The sequence below is a fragment of the Protopterus annectens genome, chromosome 7.part0, assembly GCF_019279795.1.
Source record: "Protopterus annectens isolate FY-2018-M chromosome 7.part0, PAN1.0, whole genome shotgun sequence".
Classification (NCBI taxonomy): Eukaryota; Metazoa; Chordata; order Ceratodontiformes; family Protopteridae; genus Protopterus; species Protopterus annectens.
This window is the reverse complement of record NC_056739.1, coordinates 1,121,811,126-1,121,827,864: the sequence shown is the minus strand read 5'-3', so window position 1 is coordinate 1,121,827,864 and position 16,739 is coordinate 1,121,811,126.

Here is a 16,739-nt window from a genome sequence, read left to right as displayed (position 1 = left end):
TATATATATATATATATATATATATTTATATATATATATATATATATATATATATATATATATATATATATATATATATATATATATAGATACATATATATATACATATATATATATATATACATATATATATACATATATATATATATATATATATATATATATATATATGTATATATATATATATATATATATATATATATATATATATATATATATATATACATATATATATATATATATATATATATATATATATATATATATATATATATATATATATATATATATATATATATATACACTCATATATATATATACACATATATATATATATATATATATATATATATATATATATATATATATATATATATATATATATATATATATATACACACATATATATATATATATATATATACACATATATATATATATACAGATATATATATATATATATACACATATATATATATATATATATATATATATATATATATATATATACATACATGCATTTCACTATAGATACCATTATACATGAAACACATGATACTATTCATTCAGATGCTTTGTATCATGTTTGCTTTTTCATTTTTAGCATTACATTAGCTATCTATTTAATTATTAAACATATTACTGCATTTCTGTACATAAACAGTAAGAATACCTAGATGACTTTTTTTAAAGAATCTTCCTTATCTGAAGCACTTCAAAGTGGGGTGTAAACTTTTCTGTAATGTCATTAATAGTTAATGCACTAAGAATATGTGTTATAGTGTCTTATGTAATTCTTTTAACAGTTCAGATCCTGAGGACACATTTCTGAATGTCTCTTGGAGATCTTGTTAGTCATCTATGTGGATATGTCTTGAGATAGTATAACACTCTTTGAAGCATCTGGACCAAGTCACTAAGTCACACAGTCCATTTGAGACATATTCATCTGAAAGATATGTCTCCTCATGCTTCTCAGCACTTTACCAACTACACTTTATGCAACAAATTACCTTATCTGCTAATTTTTCCTTGCAACAACTGCTTCTGATTCTTTCTGTGTGGAAATGTGCAGGATTCTTACCTTATCTCTTTTCTTCAAATTACAATAAGGTGTGACTGCAACGTAGGTGACAGGTCTGAATTAGCATCCCTGGCACTAGCAGAACCAGGCAGTGAGGGTGAAAAATAAAGGGATAGGCATGCTCATCTCTCCAGGGGGTGAGGAAGGATGCATATACTCAGTGTCAAAGTGAGTCAGTGAGATCTCCAGTGACCGAGACCAGGGAAACCCCTGCACATGTTTTGGGAGGACTGGCTGCTTGGAGAGAATGCCCCCTGGGGACGTGAGGGGACAGTGTCTGCAGTCAGCCCACTCTATGTCATTTCCTATCACATTACAGTGCATATGGTACTTAGGATGCAAGACAAAAGCTGTCAAACCACACCAATGTCTGCCTGAATCATGACCCTTTTCAGTCAACCCTTCTCCTGGTGATGGGAACAAGTAGGCCGACTGACCTGGAGGGGGTTGATAACTGACAGACAGAAGAGATTTCATAAATTCAAACTCAATGGACCTCACCAATGTGGGACAGCTCTATTCCCTACCAGTTGTAACCTCCTCCACAGTCAAATTGGACCATAAATCACATTCGCCATAAGACTGAAGCCAGAAATATCCTCTGATAACTCATATTCAGAGATTATGCCAAAGCTAATCTACTAAAACTGAGTGATGGCGTGAATACAGTTAACCTTCCCTTCTATCCTACTGACCTCTCTGTGAATGAGGAGTCCTTCACCACCATATTCTATGTACATGTAAATAACTGCATTGATGCATCTGTCACCCTCTGAAAAAATGCAACATAAATTCAAAAATAAACACCTGTGGTGGAACCCATATATATATATAAACAAGCTGTACACGGTCCCTTTGAGACATATTCATCTTAAAGATGCATGTAAAAATAAATGTAACTCTCCAAATGCTAAAAACTCTCTTGCTAAGCTTAAGAGGGAACTCTGGTCTGTGATCAAAACAGCCAAAGCCAGATAGAAAATAAAAATAGCTACCTGGGCAAAAGACAATCATAAAGCCTTCTTTAACAATGTTAAAAACCTTAGAAACTATACTCAAAATTGTGCAGAACTAATAATAAAAATATCACATACTCTGACCCAGAGATATAGAACACAGTGTGTGTCTGTACCTTTACGAAGAATTTCCAGAGTAATCATGTGCATATAAATAGCGATGACATGCAGACAGCAGTGCCATTTTGGGAGAACAGCCAGATTGTTGACATGTATGAGTGTGGTAGTCAGTCTGTTTATAAGTTTATTTAAGTTTAAGTCACAAAGTCTCATTCCTGATGTGTTTGTGTGTAATAAAGTTGCTTGAACTGAACCCACAAATGTTTGTCTGTTTTATCCTGACCGGATAAGCTACATGGTGTCAGAACCGGGATTAAGAGAGCAACTTCTTCAAGCCATGAAGTGCAGAGTTGAAGATGAAGGCAGATTAAGCTGGTTGAGTGAAATGGAGCTCAGACAAATAAAAAAGGCCAGAAATTAACTTAAGGAAATGAAAAACTTGCACAAATGATTAATATGGCAAACAAAATGAAACAGAGCACTTGTAAGGCACAAAAGGGGTTCAGGTGCCTAGGCAGCGAGACATTTCCCTGTGATACATTTTGGCTGGGGACACATGGCTGAAGTGACATTCAGCTGCCGAGAAATATGGCTGTTTGTTTTCCCCCTGTGCATTTGGTTATTGAAGCTGTAGGTATGACAACACATTCTTCTCTTTGCCCACAGGGAATTTGCAAACAACCATATTTCTCTGCAGCTGAATGTCATTTCAGCCATTTGTCCCCAGTCAAATGTACCACAGGGGAAATGTCTCGCTGCCTAGGCGCCTGAACCCCACAAAAGACATAATTAATCAAACGAGTAGCACAAAATGTATTATTATTCAAATGAAAGGCACAAAACACATTATTAATTAAACAAAATGAAACTATGATATTTGATAAAACTAGCAGAGATATTCATATGGGGCTCAGAATGACCTTTGGTTTGCATAACGAGCATGTTTAAAGTAAAATGGGCACAAGAAAAGTATAATGAGCATGATAAGAGATTAAAGGGCATAACGAGTACAATAAAAGGGCAAATTAAGCTTAAAGTGCAAGACAACTGCATGTTTTTTAGTAAAAGACTGTTTTGGGCACAAACTACTATTTCACATTGACTGAAGCCATTTAAAGCATAACTAGAGTTGTTTGAAGTATCCCAGAGTGTGCAGTGTTTGCAGAGTGTGTGCTTTATTACAGTGCAATTATTTCAAAAAGTTTGCTGTGGGCAAAGTACAGTTATATTGCAAAGTGCAGTCAACGTACAGCCATTTTGAAACATTTCTTGTGCTACGTGCATTTATTCGCAGAGTGCCACCATTTCTAAGTGTTTCTTACACTGTACAGAGTTATTTCACAAAGCACAGCCATTATGAAAGGTTCTTGTGCATCTACGGTTTATTTACAAAGTGCATTCATTTCAAAGTATTTCTTACTCTGAGCTTTTTCTGCTGTATACAGTTTATTTGCAAAGTACAGACATTACGAAGTATTTCTTACACTAAGGAGTGGTTTCACAAAGTACAGTGATTTCAAAGTGTTCTTGTGGTACGGAGACTTATTTGGCAAGTGCAGTTGTTTCATAGAGTTTGTTGTGCCACTGGGCATAATTACAAGTACTGGCATAAAATTCTGGCATATATATATATATATATATATATATATATATATATATATATGTGTGTGTGTGTGTGAGTATGTTCATACATAATTTCAAGCACCTTTACTACAGTGTGTTGATATGGCAGAGGCATTTGGCAGACCTAGCCCACTTATGTTTGTTCATAATATAGCAGAAAATTTCAGAGTATTTGAACAGGAATACGATATTTTCATGCAAGCAGCTTTTTCTGACAAAGCTGCACATACGAGGGCATTCATTTTGCTTAACTTAGCTGGGTCAGAAGCCACTGAAAGACAGTGTTCATTTGTATATGCACCAGCAATATATGCAGGAGAGGGGGAACTGCCATATTGTGGTACCGGCTGAATCAAGGGATGACCCTGAGTTCTTAAAATGCAAATTTAGAGAAATGTGCAACCCCCAGACAAATGTTACATTAGAGAGGCACTATACAAGAGACCAAAGGCCAGGTAAAAAGTTTGCAGCTTATATCATTGACTTGAGAAACAAAACCAAAATGTGCAGATATGGTGACTTGAAGGATGAGTTAATAAAGGACAGGCTTGTGTGTGGTGTTAATAATGCTGCAGTAAGAAATATTTTGCTTCGTGACAGTGATTTCATGTTAACCAAAGCCATAGGGATTTGTCAAATCCATGAGCTCACAGAGAGGCACACAAGTATGCTTGCAAGTGATAAGAGCATGGTTTCAACAGCCTCTAGAGCAAACATAGACAGCATGCAACACATGACAAGCAGAAACAAGCCTAAGCACATGTCAGCAGCAACTGCTACAGACTTCCCTGGGAAACCTTGTAGCTTTCTAGCAAGTTCCAAGACTAGGTCAGTAAAAAGGGCATGCTCAGTACAGTATAAGGGTAATTGTGGTGACACTCATGAGTCTAAAAGAGACAAGTGCTTAGCATTTGGTCAGCAATGCCACAAGTGTAAAAAATGGAACAATTTCCTAGGGTTTTGTAAATCAAGCAATTCTCATTCAGTTATTAAGAAAGGTCACTCAAAAAAGCAAGTTGATTATGTAGAAAGATGCAACCCTACTTTCTATGTAGATGGTGTATCAGTAGTGGGTGAGAAGGTTAATGCAGTAGATTTGCTGGCAAAGAATGAAGTATTTTGTACTGTCTTTATCAATGGCAAGTCCACAGAGATCAAAGCAGATACTGGTTCAAAGTGTAATGTGATGTCAGCAGAAACATTTTCTAAAGTGAGGGCTGGTGAGCAACTTAATTTGGGAATTGTGCGAAGCTTCTTGCTTATGGAGGTGAAGAGATTCAAACAGAAGGCTCAGTACTGCTTTCATGCTATTTGGCTGGGAACAGTTACAGCTTGCAATTTTATGTAGTCAGAAGACCTGTGCAGTCATTATTAGATCTCAGAGACAGTTTGAGGATGAAACTGCTTTCTTTTACCAAAGAAGTATGTCATGTAACCACATGTCCCAGTTCCAGCTTTACAGACATTATTTTCTCAGAGTGTGCTGATGTTTTCAATGACAAGCTAGGCAAACTTCCAGTTGTGTACTCCATGAAATTGGACTCAGAGGTCAGTGCAGTGGTCAGACTAGTGAGGAGTGTTCCAATAATGATGCAGGTCAAAGTCAAGGTCCAGGTAGACAAAATGGTGCAGCAAGGTATGATTTGCCCGGTCACAGAACCAACTGATTGGGTGTTTTCCATGGTAGCTGTCATAAGAAAAATTCAGATGAAATCAGAATATGCATTGACCCAAGAGACTTGAACAAGGCATTAAAAAGACTTCATCATCCTATGCGTAGAGTCGAGGAGATTGCCACTCTCATGCCAATGCCACTATTTTTTCTGAAAAGAGTTCATTTTGGCAAGTAATGCTTGATCACAAATCTTCACTGCTGACTACATTTAATACCCCATTTGGTAGATACAGTTTCCTCAGGATGCGTTTTGGAATAAATTCTGCCAGTGTAGTCTTTCAGTGTGCAATGGAGCAAATTTTTTCAGGCTACCTGTGTGCAATAATAGTTAATGATTAACTGGTTGGAGGCAGTGGTGAAGCCGAGCATGACAGAAACCTCAGGAAAGTTCTGGACAGAGTGCGTGAAGTGAATTTAAAATTTAATCCTCTGAAATGTAAATTCAGACTACCAGAAGTGACTTATGTAGGTCATCTATTTACCAATACAGGCCTATGACTAGACCCTTCTAAACAAGCAGCCATTCCTGAGATGCCAGCTCCAGACAATGTTCAAGCCCTACAGCGCTTCCTTGGTATGGTTAACTATCTGATTTTTATCCCTGACTTTTGTGAGTTATCAGAACCTTTGTGAGAGCTGACATGCAAAAATGTTGCATGGTCATGGTTAGAACAACACCAGAGAGCATTTGATAACCAGCAAATTGCCAACCTACCTACATTAAGGTACTATGATGTTTACAAACCAGTAGTTCTTTCTTGTGATGCTTCAAAGTTGTCTTGGTGCAGTTATTCTCCAAGAGGGAAGACCTGTTGCCTATGCATCTAGAACTCTTACCTAAACTGAAATGCAGTATGCTCAAATTGAGAAGGAACTTTTGGCAATTGTGTTTGCATGTTCAAACTTCCGTGATTATATTTATGGCCGAGCTATCCAAATAGAAACTAACCATCGACCTCTAGTCGCTATTTTAACGAAGCCTATGCATTCAGCTCCAGCAAGACTACAAAGAATGATGCTCAAACTGAAAAAGTATAATTTCAAAATGGTCTGTATGAAAGGCAAACTTCTTTATCTGGCTGATGCCTTATCCAGATCACCCAAAAATACCACGGAACAGCTTGATGCAGAGAATTTTGGCTTAGATGTCATGGAAGTGTGTAATTGTTCTACCACAAGACTTGATGAGCTGAGAGATAATACAAAGACTGATCCAATATTGCAAAAGCTCAACCACTTCATCAATGTAGGATGGCCGTCAAAGCAATCTTGTGTACCACCAGAAGTATGACCTTATTTTCCAAACAGAGATGAAATGCTGATGGAAGATTGTATCATTTTCAAAGGTCCAAAAGTTATAGTTCCTACCTCCTTAGTGTGAATACATTCAGATTTTGCATTGTGGCTACCCAGGTTCCAATTCTACCAAAAGAAGGGAGAGAGGACTAGTATTTTGGCCTTTTCTATCGAAAGACATTGGTAAAGTGCTTTCTTCTTGTTCAGTGTGCAACAGTACTAAGCTGCATTTGCAAAAAGAGATACTTCAGCTAAGCCAAATTCTTGAACTACCTTGGTCAATAGTAGCAACTGACATATTTGAGTGGAACAATCAGCATTACTTAGTGTTGGTAGACTCTTATTCAGACTGGTTTGAGATCAATTTGCTACCTAACCTAACGTCCAGTGCTGTCATTACTAAGATGAAATGTCATTTCTCAGTCCATGGTAGTCCACACAAAGTTATTTGTGACAATAGTTCTCAGTTTACCAGTCAGTTGTTTCAGAGAGTTGCAAAAGAGTGGGACTTTATCCATGTTACTAGTAGTCCTGAATACCCACAGTCAAACGGCCTTGCTGAACATGGCAATGCAATTCTAGAGAGGTCAAAGTGTGATGATACCGAGAGCTTGAATTTACTTAATTGTACAAATATACCCTGTGACAACCTACTTGGCTCGCCTGCTCAGAGACTTCTATCTATGCAAACAAAAACAGCCTTGCCTATTAGATCTAGTTTGTTGGTGTCTAATGCTAAAAACAACAGAACAGTCAAAGCCTAACTTTTTAAAAAGCGTTGTTCTCAGAAGTCCAGCTATGATAAAATGAACAGCTTTTTTTGTCCATTAAAAGGAGAGATAGTAAGAATGCAAACGGTGAAAGCCTTTGATTGAATTGGTCAAGTGAGAGGTATATGCGCTGAGCAGAGATCCTATTTGGAATCTGACGGTATAGAATACAGGAGAAACTGCAGACATCTCTTCCTGTATCAGAAACAATACCGCAGCATTGTACCTGTGATGCAGACTCTAGATCTCAGAGCAACCTTGACAATGTTCATACCAAAGAACATGAATCAGTATCCATTCCCATTCTTGATGATGTCCCAGTTGTTCCCAAAGTTGAACATTCCTTGAAGACAATCCCCATTGATCGATCCAATTATGACTTTTATGTTACATGATCAGGTTGTATTTCTAGACCTAGTGTAAAATACACAGCAACCTGGACATGATTGTTTTATATGTGTCTAGTTTTGTATGACTGCATGTCAAAGAATTAGTTCTGTATAACTGCATGTCAAAAGATCATTTCTGTAAATTGCATGTCAGTGAATACTGTCATTTAGTAGAAGAAACATTTCTCAAAGAGGGAGGCTGTAGAGCAGAGAGTGTGTCTGTGCCTTTAAAAAAAGCATTTCCAGATGTAAGCACGTGCAGGCAGCAGTGCCATTTTGGGAAAACAGCCAAAGTTTTGACATGCGTCAGTATGGTAGTCAGTCTGTTAATAAGTTTATTTACATTTAAGTTACAAAGCCTCATTCCTGGTATGTTTGTGTGTAATAAAGTTGCTTGAACTGAGCCCATGAATGTTCATCTGTTTTATCCTGACCAGACGAACGACAGAGGACATAAACTACTAGCAGATAAATTTATTTCCAGTTTCTCCTCCCCCATTCCAACACACTAGCATACACACATACCCTCAAATCTTAAAGGAACAAGTCCTCAAAGCACTATTTAAATCCAAGAAAACTGCTTCTACAGGGCTGGATAATATACCTGGCTGCTTACCGGTCAGTCTGAAACATACACGCAAACACTCAACAGGGATTTTTAGTTTCATAGTCATTGACCATATTAGGTTTAGAAATAATGAGGCTCATGTATTACATGAACTATTAATGAACAAAGAAAAAATGTGGATAATTAAATTGGGAGGCTTATTTTCACCGGGGTTGAATGACCAATTTTGAATATTTAATATTTTGTAATGGATTATTAATTTTTACTCATTGTGTATTCCTGTACATGTAGATATTGTGATTTTGAAATATTTTGAAATATTTTGGTATATTTGCAATTTAATTTGCTATTTATTATTTATTTTCTGTTCTATCATTTTTATTCACTAGAGGGCGGTACCACTTTGCATATTAGGGCTTGTGAAGGAGTAGTACATATATATATTTATATATGATGTGTGGTTGCTGAGAAAGGCTTTTGCCGAAACCGGTATGACCTCACTGGTTAAGGAATAAAGTTTTTTGCTGGAAGGCACACGTGAATCTTGGGTGCTGGCTTTTTCTTTTCATGATAAGACTAGCATACAACAAATCTCTTTTTTAAATTAAAGAAAGGCTGCATTCATTGCTCATGGCAGTCATCTGTTCCGATCAATCCATCATAACAACTTCTCTTAGCATTTGTATTTCTGGATTTTACTCGGTGTATTTCTAAAATGCTTTTAACTTCTTGCTTTATAGCCCAGATAGCATCCAGTTCATCTCTGGTCAGATCTTCTTGCTGTTCTAGAAGCTTTCCTAAATATATATATATATGTATATATATATATATATATATATATATATATATATATATATATATACACACATACACACACACATTTACAAATGCATACTATTATTAGGAGCTCTATCTGAGTATATATTTATGACAGTTAGTAAAGGCTATTGATCCACAAGCAAATGGTTTATCTTCTTGCAAAACCACTGTACTATTTCAGTTCTTGCTGGAATCTACTTGTGATGTGCCTAGCTTATTCATATCAAAATACTTCAGCACAAGTGTGTTTTTCACTAAATGTGTAATTCAAAGCTTTTTTCTTGCTCTTCACTTTAGTACTATTCATGTCTGCTTCTAAAACTTCTCTATTTATTTCTGGCATATGAAGAATCTAACTTAAAAGATGCTGTATTATACCTATAAATGTCAAATGTGCTTGATTATCCTTTGATATAGGTATTTGTAACTTCTTACTTTTTCAGCTTCTGGTTGGAAGCCTTCTAAAACTGAAACATGGCTCAAGTGTATCAGCTGTGTAAAAAACATAAGAAATTAATCAAAGTTAGAAAAATGTTCAAATATGAGACAGCTCAAATTCAGTGCAAGGAAGTTCAAGGTAATATAGGTGGAAAACAAAACGTTACAGGAAAAAATACATGTTGAGTGAAATGCTGACAGATGCAAAAATGACAACAAATCTAACTATAGGTATATCAAATAATCTAAAGGAGGACATTACATGGGGAGGTGGAACAGAGATCTTGGGGATTCTAGAAACCTAAAATGTACAAAGTGGTATATACCAGAAAACAATAAGTTATTCTTCCTTTGTAGAGACTGTTGATGAAGCCACATCTGAATTACTGCATACAAATTACTGCATACATTTCTGGAGCCCACTTCTAAAAATATGTTGAAATAATGTAGGCTGTAATAACAGGACAGGAAAATAATAGTGTAAGGTCTGCATCAGACAATTTATGAAGAAAGACTAATGAAACATAATGTACACACCTTAAAGGTGAATAAGTAGAGAGAAAACATTATAAAAACATTTAAGTGCCTCACTGGAATTAAAGTCAAAAAGGTTGCCCTTCATTCAAGAACAAGAGGCCACGTGCAAGAGAGTCAGGACAGCACAATGTTGATGGTAGGAAATATTTTTCTGATGTAATTACAAAGTGCATAATGTTAAAACTTTTCCACCATCAGTGATCATAATCCAGGCATTTTGTATTCGGCCTACAATGGGTCAAACTTTTTTACTGTTACCTTAATTCATAGATCTATATCTTCAGATAAAATATATGCATTGAACTCTAAAGGGCTTTAAATGAATTGTTCTGTTTTTTAGTACTTAGTTAAGATGTTTCTTTCCTATTTTCCAACCAGAGTCTTAGTCTTTTCATTATCAGGAAAAAAAATGGAAACAGAGGGACCTAAACAATTAAAGCATTTCATTGCATCTGAAAAACTAAAAGATGATACTTGGTCCTCCTGAACTCAATTTGTTGTTCTCGGGACAAAGTCCAGAAGGATGTTTAAAGATGTAAAGTAATCTTTTCCAGAAAGAAACAATATAAACTCCTGCCCAACCATAAAGAGTTCCAGAAGGAGATTAACAAGGTTATTGATTAGGTCAAACCTACTCTGTCTAGCTTACCAGTTCCTACATCTCTCTTCCTTCATAAACATTTCAAGTGTGTCATCCTAGGCAGTTTGAGAGTCACATGTCTCTGATGTAGATTCTAGTTTTCCTTCCCTTCCACTTTAACAATATGAATCTAAAACAAGTTTAGGCTTTTGGAAGATCTTTTAGGTCACATCAATACAGGGAAGTAGGGAAGTACTGGTGATTTTCCCTGGTTCCTGAAAATGTGCTAATCTCCATCAAAACATTGCCCTCCTTCCCAAAACAGCTCTTATTTATTTTTCTTCTGCCCCTCCCCCCCAAAAAAAATCCAAGAATTACTTCAGATTACAAGCCACTCTCCAATGCTTATACAGACCAAAAATATACTAAGTATAATTTTCTTTCAAAATGACAGCATTGCTTCACTTCAAGAATGTGTATTCACATAGCTTTATGCATCCTTTAAAATTCAATAATTTCTGCAATGGATGAGCAATGCCTTACCGATGTATTATTTGCTGATTTTTTACCAAAGCTTATGGCCTGGAGAAAACAATGTACTGCATAAATCAATAATTCATTTTAATTCTCTTGTTACCAGTTGTTATTCCAGCAATTTATTTGGAAGATTATTTCAAGTCAAACTAGTTGTTTCTCTGTCCTCAACCTAATATAGCAGCACTCTAGAATTCCTCAAAGCTCAGTCATTGGTCCTCTTCTTTTCTTAGAATTTCAATACCTCTCTTGCAGTGACCTCCCCTCATTAAATCATAGCCTGTATGCAGTAAATCTTATTTAAGCAATAACCCACACCTGGGTGTGGGTAATGTTGGATTTAGCCATGGTTGATGTGGTCTGGTCACGAGGGCGAAGCCCGAGTGGCCAAACAAAGACAACCGTGGGTAAATCCAGCATTACCCACACCCAGAAGTGGGTTATTGCTATTATACAATGACATTATTTAAGAAAAGAAATACTTACTTTTCTTAAATAATGGCATTGTATACTGCCTCTTGCTGCCCTTCTGCAGCTGTCCAGTATTCTGCGGCAGTTCTGATGTAGTGCGCATGCGAATGGTTACGCATTACATCAGAACTGTGTGTGTGGAAGCAATGGAGAAAGGAAGACCTCCGTTGCTTTTAAAAACTTGTCTCGCTATGTTAAAAGAGTTTAACATAGTGAGCTAGCTTTAAAAAAAAAGCAACGGAGATTTGCCTTTCTCTTTTTAACGAGTTTCACATAGCGAGACAGCTTTAAAAAAAGCAACGGAGAATGGAAAATCTCAGTTGCTTTTTTTTTTTTTTTTTTAAGATATCTTGCTATGTTAAACTCATTTAACATAGCGAGTTAACAGTAACGGAGCTCTTCCGTTCTCCATTGCTGTCCAAAAAAAAAAAGACTTATACTGATGGAAAAAGTCCGGGCGACCAGACCTTTTTTAATTAGTATAAGTCTTTGATTTACAAAGTGCATGCTGACCAATCAGCATGCACATTTTGGAATATTAATGGGGGGTCGTTGTATAATTATTAATAAGCTATCTCTCCCTCTACCTAACCATTTAAACTGACCTTCAGAATGACCTTCAAAACATATTAATCTGACTTCAAAACAAGCTGATAATTCTTAACTGGAGTAAAAAGAAAGTAAAGCTGTTTAGGACCCCCTCTAGCATGAAACAAGTTGTCTCTTCCTGTAGATATCTGTATGTTTGGCTGAACATGCTCATGTTTATGACAGTCTATCTTGACCATTTCAAATCTAAAATTAACAATATTTTTGACACTATTGACACTAGAAGGCTCATCAGCTACTAGGAAAGGCATTTTCATGTTCAGTTAAAATATGACCTCTCATTGATGAATGCTTCATCTTGGAATATGCATAAACTTCAGATTCACTGTAATATGATTTGCAGGTTCTCTCCTAAAAGGGAGACCAACTGCATTACCATACACATCACCAAATGACTTCCAATAAATGAAAGCTCTGATCTTCTCCTATCTACTTTTTTTTAAAACAAGAAACATCTTTATTAAATTATCATGTATGACATAGGCCATGCCACATTTATATAAATAACAATAAACCATAGCGACACAATCTCAGTTGCAAACATACATTGCAAACCGTGCTGACACAACTATAGCTGCAAACATTATACATCACGTTTAACATATCCAGTCATTGTTAGTCAACAATTACATAGCTCATTCAGATCCTGCCTTCTTTTAAACCACTTTCCTCCTCCTCTCCATGTGTTGATCCCGTAGTTCCCTTTTCCCTATGTAATTTGCGCTTATCCTTTTCTAAAGATCCCAGTTCCAGTTTTATCTCTGTTACTATCTTCACTACTTCTAGTAAAGTTGGTTTAGACTTTGATTTCCATTTTCTAGTAATTACTTTTTTGCAAGCCATCATGATTAGACTCAGCAAGGCCTTACTATGTCTAGGCAATTCCGATTTTTTATCATAGCTAAAAAAATCATTTCCCTAGTTACCCCAATTTGCTCACCCATCATCTCTGACAGAGCAGTCTGCAGAGTTATCCTATCTACCTTGATATTTAAGCAGGTGAAGTTGTAATGCACACATTTCCCTTATGCTGGGACTTAAATAAGTTCCCCATTCCCTAGGATTTTATTCTAATGGAGATCTATTGCTTCATAGAGAATAAACAGTTTAAAATCTGTTGAACATTTCTCTCTTTTAGGCTTAAAAATTAAGAATAGTCAAGTTTACCCATTATGAACTGTAACCACAAAGATTTTAAGGTTAATTTAATATCTGGAAAAGGAAATGCTGAAAGATTTTTTTTTTGTCTTCTGTTTTGAAAATGCCATATAATGTTGCTGGCTATATTAACTATTGCAACTTTTTAGATAACCACAGACAATTGTTTGTACACTTAGGTTCTTAAATCTGTTTTCTAATTTTAATTGTGCAGGCAGTGGTTGAAATGAGTTCATGCAACAGTTAACAACCATTAAATAAGTACATAAATAAAGAAACACAGCAATCCCCTCAACTACACCCACCCCGATATAAATATATGATATGCAGAGGATAACCTTGGAAAGCAGGTGATAGGCAGAATAGCAAATGGTGAGACTTGCTGACAGTGTGGGATGGAAAAAAAGAAGAAATGTATGCTTGATGAAACAAAAGAAAAAATCTCTGAAAGGTGGCATATGATTATGTTTAATTGGGCAAAGAACTGCTGCCTGATTTTATTGTCAGAAATATTTTGTCCCAGAAAAACAAGACCACTTGTATTTAAGTGCCATTTGTTTTAAAGTTAAGGTGTATTGTTTTGTAACCTTTTAAGATCATATATGTTACTTAGTAACCTAATAAAAGGACATGCATGTCCTGCTAATGATTTTTAAAATATGCCTTCTATGACCAGTAATGAAAACATCTACCAAATAATAGAATGTTCCTTTCATTTCCTTACTGATACTCATTTAAATATATTTGCACTGAATTAATATTTTCTGTTTATAGAAGATAAAGGTTACAAAATAGCTTAACACAAAAAAGTGGAAAATAATTGAAAAATAATCTTTACTCTCTTTTGTTTTTTTTGCAGGTCGATCTCTGGGTATATTGCATCAACAAACTAACCACAAAATGCTTATTGCAGTGTTAGCTGTTGGGATCATAATACTTTCAGCTGAGTGAAGAGACTTTCATAAATATTCAGATGACCATATTTTTTAAGTTATTGACTATATATATTTTTTTCAAATTACACATCATATACTGTTAGACAAGTATAAATTGTAAAATAAGCAGATCCATGAACATGAAGGTGAGTTTATTTTCTATACTTTTAATTCAGCCACATAACAGTTTCAGTATTTCAGTTTTATTCATGTATGAAGAGTGTGCTCATTCATTCTGAGCCTTACTTTCACAATCCTCATTTAGTCCGTCTTGTACTCCCTCTTTTCACTCATACTACCACCATGCATTCACAAAGTAGGAATGACTGCATTTGGTTTTCAAACCTAATGCCTGCACCATGTACAAAGCTATCCACTCTAGCACTACTCCTTCATGTTAACACAGCTGTAAATGCTCAGTGCCTTACCACCTCAGAAGAGAAGACCTAGCTTTTTATAACTGCACACCTGTGAAACTATATGGATGTGCATTCGATGTTTAGGCCTTTCCTCTGAACCTCACCATCAACACAGATCTAGGCTGTCATCTCTGTAGACTCACATGTGAGAGTAACATGTGCAAACTAACGTCTTAAATTCTATTACCAGATTATACAAATAATCGTAGTGTTGTATACTCATTTCTGAGTCTACCTATATTAATATTTGTGCATATTGACTATATAGTGAGATGCTTTCAGATAAGTGAGATGAAAGGGCTTGTGTGTTGATGAATATTTAGTTCTGAGCACATCTCATCATCTACAAAAAAAGTTAAATTATGCCCTTATGACTAAGCTTTCATTGTGACCCTGTATATAAAATCATTATAAAATAGTCAATGCTGTATGTATAAAAAATTATTTAATTACTTTTCAACCATATTAAGTGACTTAGCCTCAAAATCTAATTACTTTGTTGTTATTAATACTGAAAAGTACTCCGTTTTGATTTTAAACCTTACCTCCTCAATAGCAACACAAATACACACACACACTTACTTATACATATACTTATCATTGCACTATCACATATCCTTATCAGCAATGGGCACATGTTCTTAATACCACCATTACCAGCTCGTATCCTAGCATTTTCTACAATACACTCACTTATGAGTCATATTACTATTACTATCAGATAAAAATGCACTCAGTATTATGCAGTCATTCATACGGTCACTCAGTCACAGACTACTGACTGTTATACCCTCATGGCTGTATACACATACACTATTTGATATGCAGTAAAGGGGTCTGCTTAATTTATACAAGTCCTGTCATCATTATATATACTTAGTGCTACACTTACTGCACTCTTATATTAGAACCTCAACATAATAGTATACAATTGAACTCACAACCATATATTCAGTTATGAATTCTATCATGGTCATACCATAACAGTACACATGTGCACTCATAGTTTGTATTCACACTTGCGCTCCAACACCAAGGGTATTTATTTACTGACTGTAGTTCTCCTGCACCAGATATCTACCACCACAGTGCAGGCAAGTACATCAGTAAACAGTCACTTCTGAGACTCTTATCAAAATACATGCTTTCTCAGCCTCTACTATACACAGTTTGATCCTTGTCATTTCAATGGACACACAGACACACACACACTTAAGTGCTCACTTGTATACATTTACTTTGACCCCATCACATTAGACACACACACACACACACACACACAGATATATATATATATATATATATATATATATATATATATATATATATATATATATACATACTACTTTTAAATTTGATATTGTACTACCATCTCAATAAACAATTGTGGTGACTGCTTTACAATACAATATAATCCACACTATTGCAGTATACAACTGACCTTAAATTGTACACTCACTTCTTAGACCGACCACTCTGTGCACATGTATTCACTGATGTGCACATCACTCTAATGTCTAGTGTAACACTATTTCATGCACTTGCTTACACCAATTTATGATTCTTTACTCTGTGCAAAAGTCACAGAAATTTAGAACATTCTATAAAACAAATTTACCAGTTTCACATCTGATAATAATGTTTCTGAGTGGTTTTGCTTCTAACCTGACAACCATGGTTATAGTCAAACATTGAGTTATCAGTTCTGGCACATTATTTATAAAAATATATTTCTGTCAGATTGCGTTGTTACTTTGA